The sequence below is a fragment of the Hylaeus volcanicus genome, chromosome 2 (assembly GCF_026283585.1).
Source record: "Hylaeus volcanicus isolate JK05 chromosome 2, UHH_iyHylVolc1.0_haploid, whole genome shotgun sequence".
Classification (NCBI taxonomy): Eukaryota; Metazoa; Arthropoda; class Insecta; order Hymenoptera; family Colletidae; genus Hylaeus; species Hylaeus volcanicus.
Genome location: NC_071977.1, coordinates 23,075,195 through 23,089,768, shown reverse-complemented (window position 1 = coordinate 23,089,768; position 14,574 = coordinate 23,075,195). Strand labels below are relative to the sequence as shown.

At 46.3% G+C, this 14,574-nt stretch overlaps 1 protein-coding gene across 1 annotated transcript in view; it reads left to right on the top strand.

Annotated features, from left to right (window-relative positions):
• Window positions 1–14,574, top strand: part of LOC128885009 (uncharacterized) — a gene marked incomplete at its 5' end in the record, with an annotated part of 49,440 nt that overhangs the window by 25,362 nt on the left and 9,504 nt on the right. The window lies entirely within an intron of this gene.

Sequence of the window (14,574 nt, the reverse complement as noted above, 5' to 3'; positions counted from 1 at the left end):
CCAAAACAAAGAACGAAACATTAAATTTGAATAATTTGTTACTCGTTCGATACCTTATTCTTTTGGAGCTCTGAAAAATCCAATAATTCTATTAGAATTGCTCGCATCTATATCTTTTGCTTCGTTTTTTTAGTATGTTTTAATCGCTGTACATTTCTTACATCACGTAGACTCAGCGATGATCATGGTTGGAAATATTTGTGTCGGATTAAAGTGGAGGTAGACGTTGAATAAAATTAACTGAATTGTACATAAATGTTGGGATTATTTTATTACCTTTGACCGAGTAGCGAAAAGGGTTGTGCACCACTGTGGCAAATCGTCGTTAGGCTAGTGGTATGGGCTCGTCGCGTCTCGGTTCGTTGGTTTATCGCGACGAACCCGTTCCGTCGACGGACCGTCTCGCCGAGTGCGATACTAAATAACGCGTAATGAGCTTGTAAACGCGCTGTGCCCACGGACGCGATGGTTATTAAATGAGCGGGATTAGACGATACCGGGGATACGTTGGTCTCCAACGCGGGTAATTAGGTTCCGAGAGGACTGGATACGAGCTGCTGGCGCTCGCTAAGCGCCGCGTATCTACGGTTTTCGCATAACCGGCTGGAACGATAGGACAACGCTGTTGATGTTCGTTTTCACTTGGTCGTCGATAATAACAAGTGCATGCGCGTAAACTAGCATCGCGACGCCAATTACCAGACGTTTTCTGTAACCAAATGGTAATCGCGAGCCGCATAGCCACGTTTCCAATTGAACCTCATTTCACGCGTGCTTGCCCATCGAGCTGGTAACGTTGCCACTTTTTAGACCGAAGGCGTCAGTTTTTTTTACATCGTACATGTTGTCACTTAATTTTTCACGGTACGAAGATTAGCGATATTCCCCACCTTATCTCATAATCATATGCCGCGAATGTTTTTTTTAAAATATCAGTCGATGATTTGGCGATAAGACTGATTTATGAACACTACTCGGCATTTGATCACTCCGCTGTCAAAGACACGATGTTTTCGTAAAAGCGTAATTCAGCGTGAAGTTTTTTATACCGCGCTAGTTATCATCCCTTGAAACGATACACCAGAAGCTCCTTTCTCACGAGGATGCATCGTGATTTTTTCATCTAACTCCATCGTAAAAAATGCGTGGCATTTAAGAACTGTCAGCTTGGTAGTCTGAGTGGGAGCGGCAAAAAGTGTACATTGTTTCCTTTTTCCACTACATCTATTTATGTGGAAATGTCATCGCTGTCACAGTGTTAACCAGACACAGTTTAGGTCATAGTTCGCCGAGCCCTGACGTGAATAGTTGTTTTATCGACTCCTCGATTATTACTCCTCATCTGAATTCAGATTGGTATCGCTAATTCGATGTTCGTTAGAATCCACAAATGCCTGACTAAAGTAGTCAACGCCGCCTGCCGCGAGAAATGCGAAAAGATCGTTCGAGACCTGTTCTAGAACGAGAGGAGAGTTCGTAGCCCATCAATCGTCATCAATCTTGAGTTACTGCTCCTGCATCGATCCCCTTGAATCGTACGACTACCGTCCTGTCGCGGAATTAGATTTATAAATCTGCTCCCTAATCGCTGCGCGATTAGGTCCGCGTATCCAGCGGTTCGTGATTCATCCGCACGGTAGCGACTTGCAAGCCTATCCAATAGAAAGTTGTACAATTTACTCGCTACTCCTATGAATAGTTTCCGACGATTGATTTGCATTTCATCTATCTTGTAAAGTTCACCGCCGTCGTACTTTAGTGACGGCAGGTTATGAATAAGTCCTCAAGTAGGCCTTCATCGACGCGTCGAATTGATACATCTTCGTTCGATCCCACTTTCAAACGTGTTGCTCGCGTGTTCACCGCGTAATTCCAACCAGAAAACGTCGTTATATTAACATCGTCATCCATCGAAACAGCGCTACGAAGTTTCCGTGTGACCCAGTATTTCCGTGGGGGATAAGCCGTGGCAGTTTCGCCTAGGTGGGTGAGCTCGTTAAGTGCGGGGGCTGACATCGAAGAGGGACCATAACCGCTAAAGTGCGGCAAGCTGGGTTGCTGGTCTCCGCTCGAGCGACTACCGACGTACACACACCGACCGCGGGACTGCTTTACGCGATGGCGTGCAAACTGCTCCACCGCTGCGAGGGAAACAGGGAAATAGAGAGGCAGGAGGGTGAGGATTTGCATACGGGAGATCGCTGCTCCGCATATGAGGGGAATGTTTACGATATCCGCATAATGAGGGCGTGGGTGTTTCTATTAAGGCGTGCGGTCAGACCCGGCACCGGGTAATCGTGCCCTATCCGACCACCGATCTCTCTGTTTCTCTTTCCTTCCGACTCTGTGCTTCTTATCTCCTTCTGTGTTCGCGTTCCTTTTTAACCTTTCTGTTCTCTGGTTCCTTTTGTCCCTTTCTCCCTTACCTAGCTTTCCCTCGCGGCGTTCCCTCGGTTTCTTACTTCCTGATACGACTGCACTACTTTGTGCTTCTTTTTTCGGTACACGTTGCACAAGTCGACGAAAAAAGAGAATCGCGAGACTTCGTAGCGTGATTTACTCATCGAGACGAATGAGAAACGTCCAGTTAATTAATGTTCGGCCGTAAATCAATTGCTACCGAGATGCGGGCAATTCATTTTATCCGTAGAAGTCAACCGCAGGCGAATCGCGGTACGAAATTTTCAATTTGTATAGAGACGAGAACATAGAGCACCTTTTTATGCGTTTATCATAAACCATTGGTTTGTATTAAACATCGTGACCAGCCAGATCGAACGAAGACCTTGCGTATCCAAGTGTCAGGCTCTATTGAGGCCGAAGTGGGACTTAACGTTTGGGATTTAACGCTGTCACGTCGAGGATTCGATTATATCGAGCGCAACTCAAGACTCCATTTGCGTTTGAAGCGTGTTTCTAACCTAGCGGATAGTAATCGGTATTATCCCGATGTTCTCGCGTTAATCGTCTTTGCATCAGGCGTTGCGTTTGGTCCGATGGAGAGCTTCCACTCGCGTTTCTGTTTTTCGCTCTCGTTTCCTCGGCGATTGTTGCCGGAATTACATTCTCGTACGTCAGAAATGTTTTCTGTCCTTCGCGTACACGCCATGGATAAGTTATTAGGCTAATGCTTCGTCGGAATCACCTTGAATCAGTCATTAATCGGTAACGGTCGAGGAAATTACACGTCGACTGCTCGGACGGAAAGAGACGGAGCGGATAATAAATGACGGTGTCTAACGGTATGGTAGCTAAATGGTTAACCGCACCGGGTTAGTTTTTATCGTTATTACCGATTTTCATGCACGAATCGGATACTTTCTCGCGTTTCTACCGTGCGACCCGGACTTTTCTGTATTCGAGTGAAATACGGTTAAGAGGATAATCATTCGAACGACGTCCATCCGAGTTGAGAAGCTTGTCTGGATTTTTCCTCTCCATACAATAAGCTGTTTGTTACAATGCGCAAACCACAGTTGCAGTAGGTAAATTAGTCGACGGTGTTTCAGTGGGAGAAGTCATCCATCATTGTCACTCCTTTCTACTAGCGCAGTCATGCGGTATGATGTTCTTCAGAAGTTGGAAGTAGATCTGTATACCATTTCTGCATAATAGGGGCCATCGACGTAACGACTCTACGATGAGTGTGAGTTGCAATGATGTGTCGTATGGTAGCCGACTGCCATTCAGCACGGCAAATCGACACGTGGTTGTTCACCAGTTTCATACCGTACCATACCCCGTAGTCGATCGATCAATCTGAATAGTTTGCTGATTTTCTTACGAATGCTCTGTTATCTCAGTGAAACGAATTTTAAGGGATTGTTTACTCGGTTCTCCTGTAAATGAAATTCTGAAATTTCATTTAATCTTCCGTTTCATAACAGAATAAGACGCCACAGATGTCGCCATCTGACACGGAGCAACCAGAGAAACTTTTATATCGTATTCATGGCTCGACCGCGTGAATCGAAGGTATCAGGAATGCATGGAACGTCTCCGACGGATCGTTGCGTGTAACCGTGCTGGACAATTCGAGATCAGCTCGAGGAATCGCCCACGCTCGTGACACCGTCCTCAGCCAGCCTCGAATTAACCCGCAATTACGCGATAATGTTCCTCGTGCGAACGCTGCTTGCCAGATTCTCTCGGCGGCAGAGATAGAATAGTAAGAAACAAGGATGTAAACCTTCGTTATTATGTCAATAATAGATGCTTGTTTGAATAATTGTTTAATACAGTCTCGCACATCTCTTGTTCATGGATGCAAGATAGAATTATTTTTGAAAAATGATCTATTTGGAACCTTATTGGTGGAGAATAATTTAACAATTTATTTAAAGATAAAACATATTTACGTAAAAAGAAGGTACGTTATCCTCCTCCTCGTCGACCATCGAAGTAGGTTAGTCACTTCGTCATGGTTTTGACGACTTGCAGCACGTCTCGTTCGGATCCCATCGATCGTTTCCGACGGTTGCCGCGGGCTGATTTTCTCGTTCACGGCCGATCGCGATGCCAGGTCGCAGCAAGTCAGCTTTCTCCCGATTTTTCTCGAATTTTCCGACACTCTTCTTTCCACAAGAGCGCCGAGCGAGCGACGCATACGTGTATTCCCCTGTCTGCAGTCCTGCTGCACTGCGGTGCCATGATTCTTCCGCTGCGGCTCGGGGACAGCTTTGCGCAGCGTGCTGCTGCATTACTGGCAGCCGTTACGAAGCGCAGCCCGTGGAAAAAATCTTTATTTCCACGAGGAATCCTGCGGTCATCCTCCCCAAGGATCGCGTGTCCCGCGACGCGTATCCTCTGCTATGCGATAATATACTTTCGTTCCAATTAAATATCCGTTTATATCGCGCACTCGACTGGAAGATTTTACCCAACAGAGCGGGGTACCTAAGTACACACCACGAGTGGTTCAAAAGATACAAATTAACACGAGAAAGTTATTTTCTTTTGTCTAGAGGACGACAGGCGTTGTCACACCCCTGTACTTGGAAATGCTTCTTAAGCTGAAACCAGCATGGAATTTACATTGAAATTATAAAATAAGGTTCTCATTTCCTAGTACCGATTGGAAGCAAAACGTTTGGATAGACTATCAGAAAAAGAGTAGAAGGGTAGATGTAAATGTCGCGTTTCTTCTTCACCAAACCAGTCCTCCGGATGATTCTCGTGGATGATTTTTGCCGTTAATGTACTTCCACGATTTCCAAATTCGCCACAAATCCCCTCGCGTTGTATAACATGGCAATCGGAGTGACACTTTCACGACTCTAGGATCGAGTCGACTCTTATTAAGTCGACTTTCGCGCTTCAAATTGTCCCCTTTCGTGCGTTCAACCCGTAATATTTATGGACTTTTTGTTACCATTCGACGCGCACCGTCTTCCGAGACACGGGATTCTTTTTCCGCGGAGCAGGAGTTCTGGAATCGAGACGACATCGAGCTTCACGGTCTAGTCGTTATTACAGCCAGTGTTATCGTCGCGCGGAGAGGATTTTACGAACGTTGTTGCATTATCAAACGTCGCTGCAGCGAGTACACGCTCGCAAACGACGTTGCTTCTTACGCGGTCAATGTTATTAGTTCGTGGAATGCGCTCTAGCTTGGTGACGCAAAGAATCGGGAGCAAATAGGCAAGCTGGAGCAAATGTTAAACGAACGAGTTTAACGTCTAGTTAACGTCTAGTTAAAGAAACCGATGATGGCCAGCGATTCACGTTGTCGTGGTCACTTTCGTTTCATTAAAAATTCACGCAAACGAGCAATTCATGCAAAAATTCACGAATCGTTATTTTGTTTACGATAGAAATAATTAGAACGGTAGAAGTAGTTGGGCATGTTGCTTCAACTCAAGGAAAATATTTAGATCCGAAGGGGTTGAGGAATTTCCTATCGGCCCCGTTCGAATTTGATCGATCGAATAATTGCATACATAAACCGTCGCGCTGTGTTATTATTGAAAATATGTGGTCTGTATTTAACTTTACGACTAGAGAACGAAAGGTACGTTGTCGCGTTTAATCGTGAAACAGTAGAAAAGGTGGAAATAGATTGTCCGGGGATGACCGATCGAAATTCGAATCTGGGTCGCTTTAATTGAGCCGTCCAGATATAACTGATCGATTATATACAAAGACTTTTGCTTTTCATAGCAAAATCCAGGTTGACGAGAAATTTTTAAATCATTCCGACATTAAGATCTCGTCTAGGATTCTCGATAGTTAAGATCTATTGGTCCATTTTAATACCGTGATTGTATATAGTCATACCAGCAACATCGAGCGAATACCAAGACCAGACTTTGCTCCGGATATCTCGAACATAGCACACCAGTACTAGACAGTCTTTCGAGCCTCTAGAAACGGAAGAACATACCTGTGAAAGACCTGTCCTGAACTGCAGCCCTCGAGCAGTTCCAAGGGCCTTTTTTCTAGAATCATTTTTACTGTTACTTGTCTGGAGTTTGATCCACCAAGGGATACAATTCATTCGGAGTTACGGTTCCAAATCGTGAAGTAGGAAAGTCAGCTCGCGAGAGTGATCACGGAAAAGGACGAAACCACCCGCATTAATCACTCTAGCAGCCGGTACAGGTGATTCCTCGGACGAATGGGGCGGCAGAGGCGTGCGCGTGGATTCTCAGCTGCTGCTCGCCGGCTCCTTTTTAGATTCCCGGTCTAGTGACGGATCGCTAATGATTCTCCCGCTGGCCGTGCAGCCTGCGTCAGGAACGAGTCGAACGGAGGGTGGACGTCACGGAGTCGTAAAAAGCCCGCGGCTATGACGACGGGTGGAAATCGCGAGAGTTTAATTACCAGAGGCCTGCTCGCGTCACGGAGGATGTCAACCATAGCCGACCGACTAACGACTTGGCTATCCACCGAGAGGAGGAGATTCGCCTACCGATAACGATCGTTTCAGGAGCGCGTTTTCAATGGCGCCGCGGCGGCTCGAGGCTGACGCGCGCGCCTTCCTCCCATCTTTCGTTTCTCTAATGGCAGGGAGCGCCGGTTAAATAATTACGACGCGGTTCAGCGTCCTCGGCATTTAAATAAGAACGTCATGTATCGAGTCTCGTCCATCTTGCATGGCGGCGAGCGAAATGACGCGTTAAATATTAACGCGCGAGCCGTGGCGCACGCGCACATCTACCACGGGGACCCGGGAAGGGAATAGAAAATGAGAAACGGAAATGGAGATGAGTTAAGTAATTCCGAGAGAGGGAACGAATCGATTTAGAAGCGGATCGAGAAACGTGTTCGTCGATGAAACCCTCACCAGCCGGACGCGATGCGTCTTGAAGATGATTGCGGTAGTTGTGGAAAGTTGGAACACAGTTCGAAGGGAACGAACAATTCTTGACGATTTTCAAATTTCTTGGAATATCCGTCGATCTAATTTCGATGAACAATCGGAGCAGCCTGTGCGCGAAGATAGCGAGGACAGGAGTGTTGACGCGCGATTAAACCGACCAGAAGAGGATTGACGTCTTATTAAGAGACGGATCACGTCGGCTAGTTCAGTCGTTTCTGGGCATCAACAAGTGGAGACGAAGGGCATCGGCCGTTATCATCGTTCCGATGGCGGAGTGATTCAGCGAATTCCCAGCGTCCCTTTACAGCGGCACCGGCCAATCGATTACACGCCAATCGGATCGACGGATCGCGCTAACTAGATCGTAAGAGGAGACCGGTGCTATACCAAGTTGTAATCGTGGCTCGCTACCGCTGGAGTCCCGACCTGTCGTCGGGTTGCTCGTCGAGTCATCGGAGACCTCGTCGTCGCAGTGATCGCTCGATCGTAAGAAAAGAGGAAAAAAGTAAACGGTCGAGGCATCTTTCAGCCGGACCCCGAGACTCGGAGGAGTTTATAATACCTCGTCGGTCGTTTTCTTGGCGCTTTATATGGGGGCGGAAACGGAGAGTAGAAACCGCGGAGAGTACAGATTTATGGAGCTCGATCGATTCGTTGATCGTCGCTACAAGAACCTGTGCTCGGAGGAGTTACTACTTAGCCGTCTAACGTGCGTTCGGCGGTACTGGCTTCCTTGTGATTTTCATTTGATTTAGTTAGACGAAACGATTCGTTCGAAAACCAAAGGAAAAGGAGGGCGAACGTGCGAAAACATGCAAGTACTCTTTAAAGAGAATTAACAGGAACGATTACGTCGTAATAGTCTCTGATTGAATTAGAGAAACACACTGTCAAGAAAAAAAAAAATTGTCCCTACAATTTGTTAGATTCCATATAGACCTAGGAACGTCTGCATGATATGCTTACCGATCGGCTGGTTGAACCGTCCTCGCCAAATGATACAAAGCGACATTTCGGTGAGTCAAAGGCACCCAAAGTTCCTGCTCGTAGTCAGTCAACTCTGAATCAACGAAAGAGTTAACGAAGCACGGAGAGATCGTTCTCATCGATGGCTATCTTCGTCCGGTTAAATCAATTGTTGGAGTTCGTTGGGCAGAGAAAGACAGAGAGAGAAAGTCGGATAATTGATTTCGTTATCGCTGCGATCGAGCACGCGGATAATTAATAATCGTCGTGCATCATGACGACGTGTCGCGCGCGTAGAATCAAAGTGGAACGCATCGAGAGGACCCGCTATGAGACATCTACAGCGACGGATCTATTATATTTACTCGAGGTAACTACAACTTTGACAAGCCTTTCTCCTTTCTGGAAGATTTTATGTTGGGCTAGAATTATTACATTACTAGGATTCAACTCTACCATTTAACGTTGCTCAGTTTTGTCTATGTACATCGGTTTCTCCTAGGTTCTTAAGAGAAATGAAACAGCGAATACGTTAGAATAATTATACATTTCAAAGGTAGCTAAACGTTACGATCTTCTAACTATGGTTCTAAATCGTAACTTCCCTCTAAGTGGGGCCCCCCTACAATTTTAGCACTCGAGTCCCAGAATTGGTTACGCCACTGAGACCAGTCCACGAGAGCCTCGTATAATAAAATACTTGCAACCATTCCCCGTGTGACGTTAAGTATGATAGTTGCTTTTTGCATCTCTCGAGAACGGCGACGGCCGCGCGTTATTTATCGGCCGATGAGTCGCGATTAAAAAACAAAATGACGAAAGCGTCGTTTGCAACGTTGCACGGCAAAGTTTTCGTGCTTACAACCCCCGTGGATCGTGCGTAGAGAGGAGAAAAGGAAAACGCCGGCCGAGACGAAGAGAGAAAGATGGAGAACCGTTGGTTCGCGTCGTATAGCTCCTTAAATCAACCCTAGTTGGCTTGTCAGACGAGCGGCGCGCGTTCCCTTTCGCGGCGCACAAATTACGGCGCGTTTAATTACCGTCCGATATCAAGAAGGGGACCATTAATCACCCCGTCGATAACCCGTAATTTTCCAGCAACGATAAAATCTGTCGCGCGACACTTGGCCTCGCAGCCGCGTTATAGCTTTGGAAGCCTCTTTAAAACTGTTCCAAAAGGTGCACGTCGATGTCGAGGTCCTGTTGCTTCCATGCAAATTTCTCCTTTGAAAAAATAGAGGAACAAAGACATCGCCTCGTCGAATCTTGTCAAAAATTTAACGGCGTGTCGCTATTAGTAACAAATTTCACGATATCATCAGAAACAAACCGTTTGTGTCATTTGGACCAAATTGTCACACTAGGGAAAATCGAGAGCATGGTCTTATTGGCAGCTTAACGTGATTCCCGATCTCGTCCCTGTAGGAGAGACACGGCTGGACGGCCTCTCTACCCGTGGCCTATGTACATAGATACCAACGATCGGCTTCTCTTCGGTAGCCCGTCTGGTTTTTTGGTAGCAGTTTGCCGGAGACCCGCCGCCACCGAGCCGAGGCTACCTGCCCTAAGGCCACCTCTTTCCTTCCGAAGGTGGAATGGTGGATGGACGCTCCTAGCGACGGATTCGAGCACCTCTCGATCGAATCTACGATGCGTTTCTACTCTAAAATGATGCGATATTTACTCGACTAAAATTTATTTTCATAGCTGTCTGATTTTCCAGTGGGACACAGTTTATCGGATAGATTATTATAGATTACAGAAGGGTACGAGAAAAATTCTCCCTCATGAAAGAAATCTTCATTTAGATATATCTATGCATTAGCATAACACCACGTACTGTGACTCCAAATGATGATTGAAACGTCAGATATTACTAATCGTTTTTTAACGAAGAAACATCACCAGCAGTACGGTCATTACTTAATGTAAACACAACTTCGAAGAACTTCTACAACGATAAATTAGTCAAAATAGAGGTGTAGGATTGAAAGTGTAAATAACGCCCGTAACTTAAAGCGTCGAAGAAGTTTCGCGAAATTGGAATGTATTCGATTGTCTGCGAGATGGTCGTTTTCTTATGCCGTAAACTTGGATGCGGGCGACCGGTGGACTTACGAAAGAAACAGTTTACAGCTGTTCGAAATAAATTCGCATATAAACAGTGGCAGCCTGCGCGAAAGAAACTCATTCTGCGGAAAGGACGAACGAGTTTCTTGATGCGGGCGAGTGGCTTTGAAGTTCCCAACGATCAAAGTAAGGCGACAGAGGTTGTCGAATGACGAAGCGATTCTCGCGGGTGACGTAACGAGCTGAGAAATTTTAGGAGCAACGAGGAGAGGTCTGGAAGGTCTTCGATAAATCTTGCTCTTCGACTCTTGATAGGAACGTGCCGCTATTTGCATATCGAGAAGTCTTCGTTGACCTTGCGGACGGGGAAAATTAATTTTGACAGTGAGAAGTTTCTTTAAACTTCGACTAAACTGAAGATTATCGACGACTTGATCGATAATCTTCAATTTCGCAGACAATCTTAACGACAAAATACACTTCTCCTCTAGTTTGCAAAAAGTAAACAATTTTTTTCGACAGAGTCGAAACTGTTCGCGAGAGGATCGCATCCATCGCCACATTAGTCGAGCACCCGGTATACGGACGGATCGCACGGGAGAGAAAGATCAAGCGGTCCACCCACGCCCACGTCTCAACCTGTTCTGTTTCTCCCGTCCAGTCGCGGTTACAGGTGCCTCCCCGAGGGCATTCCTGCTGGAATTCTTCACCGATGATCCTCCGCTCTCGGCCCTCCTGCAAATTCACTCGCATCGGTAAACCGCGACACGACTGGAAAATGACCCGTACACGGTCGAGGTTTAATAGAGGTTCGCCCGCAGGTTTGATCAACTGTCCCTCTCGCGAGAAGGAGCAGCAGGGAAGAGATGATCGACCAGACCCCATCGGTAAACCTTCGATCATAATACGCAAGTGTTGTCTTATTCCTTGCTCAGGAATATCATCTAGACTTGGACTTCTTATTCCACTCCAAGTCTTCGTGAAGGTCTTCTGGTAACCAGTACTGCTATCAATTTTTTCTGTTTACTTTTCTTACCTTCCAAGTAGTCTGCCTCGACTAACTCCATTTTTCAAAGATGTTACGAACTTTAAGGGATGAACCTTCCCTTAAAGACGAAATAAGACGAAACCTTAGACTGTTACGCTAAAAACAAATAAATAAATAATTCCACCATACGCATGGGCTGTAGAATTCCTGTTCTTGGGATTCCTCTTCTTGCAGTCGTAGATCACCCGAAGGCATTGAGACGCAGTTTCGTTTTCCTTCGACTTCGCCTGCGACGAAAAATCCGAAAAGACTCTAGACGTTCACGGAACATCGACGCGGAGGAATCTAACCAGTCGATTAAGTTTCTCCTCTCTAATGAAACTCGGTAATCGGGTTACATAATCTGTGACGCAAAGCGACGACCGTCTCCGAGATTGATTTCTACGAACGGCCGACAGCGTCGAGGCGAATCAGCCTCAAAACGTGACCGACCGAACCGACCATTAAGCTTTCCCGAATGCCCTTCGACGGAGTCTGGCAGGGAATAAAGTCTTGCGGAGAGAAAGAGAAGTCGGACAAGTAGAAGCAACCTCTCGAGTTTCACGAAACTCTCTCGATTAGCGCCAGATTAGGGTGAAACTTTTCGAATAATTCCATATTCGAGTATTAGAATTTGTTCCAAAAAAGTTTGTTTAAAGATCATCTGTCACAGTGGTATAGGTCACGATTAGATTCACATGCATTTCACTCCCTCCAGTGGCTGGAAATTATGAGCCACTTCCAGGATCTACAATTTAATAAAAAAAGAGTGTATAGGTGTCTATCGCGAAACGTTTCATTCCACGACTCGAACTTTCCATCCAGATAAGAATTTTGTCCATCTCTGGTCGCAGCCCTGCTCTCGGTCTCTCGAAGCGTGCGAGCGGACTGCTCGAAATAATCGTTCCGACGGAGAGGGGGACTTCTTGATGTCGCGAAGAAGCGATGGGCAAAAAGGAACATCGCGGGCAAGGTAGAAGCAGACGATGCCGAAGGAGACGAGGGAGGACGTAAAAGGAGGGAGAGGATGGCAGCAACCGTACGCCCACACATCCTCGTCGGGGACCTGTTCTCGGCTTTTACGTTCTGACATCTTTTCACTCCGTTTACGAGTCCCCTTTACGTTTTACGACCGATCATCGGGGGCCCTTTCTCTCTGCGAGATTCTACCGACCGCGGGGCCCTGGCCATGGCGAAGGGGAAAAGGGAGAGAACGAAGGAAACAAGAAAACGATCATCGGCCGGTAGGAGGAACAGGGATGGGGCCCCGAAGACCGCCGTGAGACTCTGCTATCCGCCGCGGATCTTTCGATCCCCGATACGAATATTGCGTCGAATGGCCACGAATATCTTGACCACGGAAAATGGAAGTCCATCGAAAGGAGATCGTATCGATAGCGAGACGATTGTTGGCAGCCCGAGCATCAGCCTGTTGGAAATGTATGCTCATCAACGATACAATGTAGCCACCCGATGGCAACCTTTCGACCCACTATGAATATAGTGGCAGCTACTTGACGCGTTCGAAGATAGTCACGCGTGGCGTTCTTTCGATTGGACGATTGAATTTTTACTTATTCAACTTACATTACAATATTCTATATTTGAAATTACAATTTTTACTCCAAGGATGAGCAGCTGCTTATCTTTGTTTCGCCATTCGATATTTTTATCTCCACTAAAGTCTAACGAATATCGAATTCTCAATTCTCGTTAATTAAAATAATCGCCCTTTGAGAATGTGCAATTTATGAACGAGGATGCACATCGCGAGTCGTTTCGCGGGTGCAAAGTTGAAGGTCGCGGAGCGATGTCGCAACAAACGAGTCGCGGGTTTCTTCTCGACTGCAACAAACTTCAAGCTTCCGCGCGCTTTCTGCGTTAATGCCGGTCAGGCATTCGGCTGTTTCGCCATAAAAAGGATCCGTCGGCGCGAGGAACTCGGGATCAAATCGATTTCAAAGAGCGGTGACTGCGCGCGTACGCGCAGGAATGCGATAGGTTCGAATCGCTGGAAAGTCTTCGCTGGAACATCTGTGTCGTGGCCGCGCCTTCCGGGAACGCGAATTTCTATTCCGTAGATGCGGCTAATTGTCGCGCTTAGAAAATCGACGCGTTTCACACCGGCCGGGCTGTGTCTGTTCGCGAGTAATTCATCGTTAGATTCATTTTCTTTACTTTACTTTTCTCTACAATGCAAAGAGTAAATATTTCCTGATATCGATAACGTTGGCAAGAGTAAACGTTCTTACGATTACACGTAAAATATTAAGAACAAAGGCTAAGCTGTTTGTGAAATCACCGCTCTGTTAAAGAGCAAAATAAAGTCCTTGGAGGGTTTAGTAATTGCGGGTTGATTTAAAATTTGGTTGCGCCTTCATAGGCGATTATACATTCCCCGCGATCAATTACGTGGCTGGAAGGGACAGCGTCGAAGAGACAGGCAATATCGCAAGTTTTATGGCGTCCCTGGACGAGTCCGGCAACTTCTCCTCGGAACGGAAACTCGCCTACACCGAAAAACGAGGATTCAGCTCGATTCATCGTTGGTACACGTTGATTCATGTGCTCGATGTGCGCCCCGCGCGCGCGATTTAAATTTCAAATAGTCGCCGGATACACCTCACGGACTTACACGTGGTTTTATGACAAAGTGCCGTTGTCGCGTCGAACAAGACGAGCCGTGTGGTCCGCGGTCGCATTAAAATAAACAGCAGAAAAGGGCTAAGCGGCTATACGAGTGAATTTCTCCTCGGTCGTAGACATGAATCGGCGACCGATCGCTAATGGTTCGTTCCACGCCGAATCGATTACTTCTTGCGGTCCGTGTTAGGGATCGTTTTGTGAAACTGAAATATGATGTAGTACACCTGAAATTAAAGGGGGTTTAAGTCATCGTGTTGTTAATTTCGAATTTGTTTCGAAGATGTAGGGTTGAATTTAAGGGTTCTGCCTATTCGAGGCGCTCGATGCAACGTACAATTCAGTTTCGTATTTGAATAGCGACGTTCAAATGATAATATTTTATTAACAATATTTAAATATCGTTACGCGAATACTGGAATATTTCCAGCCCTACTTGAGATTATCTGAGAATCTAGCGATACGATGGTAGCGTCACTTGCGGTGATTTCTGCAAGGCTGTCGTCGCGTCATCGATGCCATTTTCGATCGTCCACCTTTTGTTTAA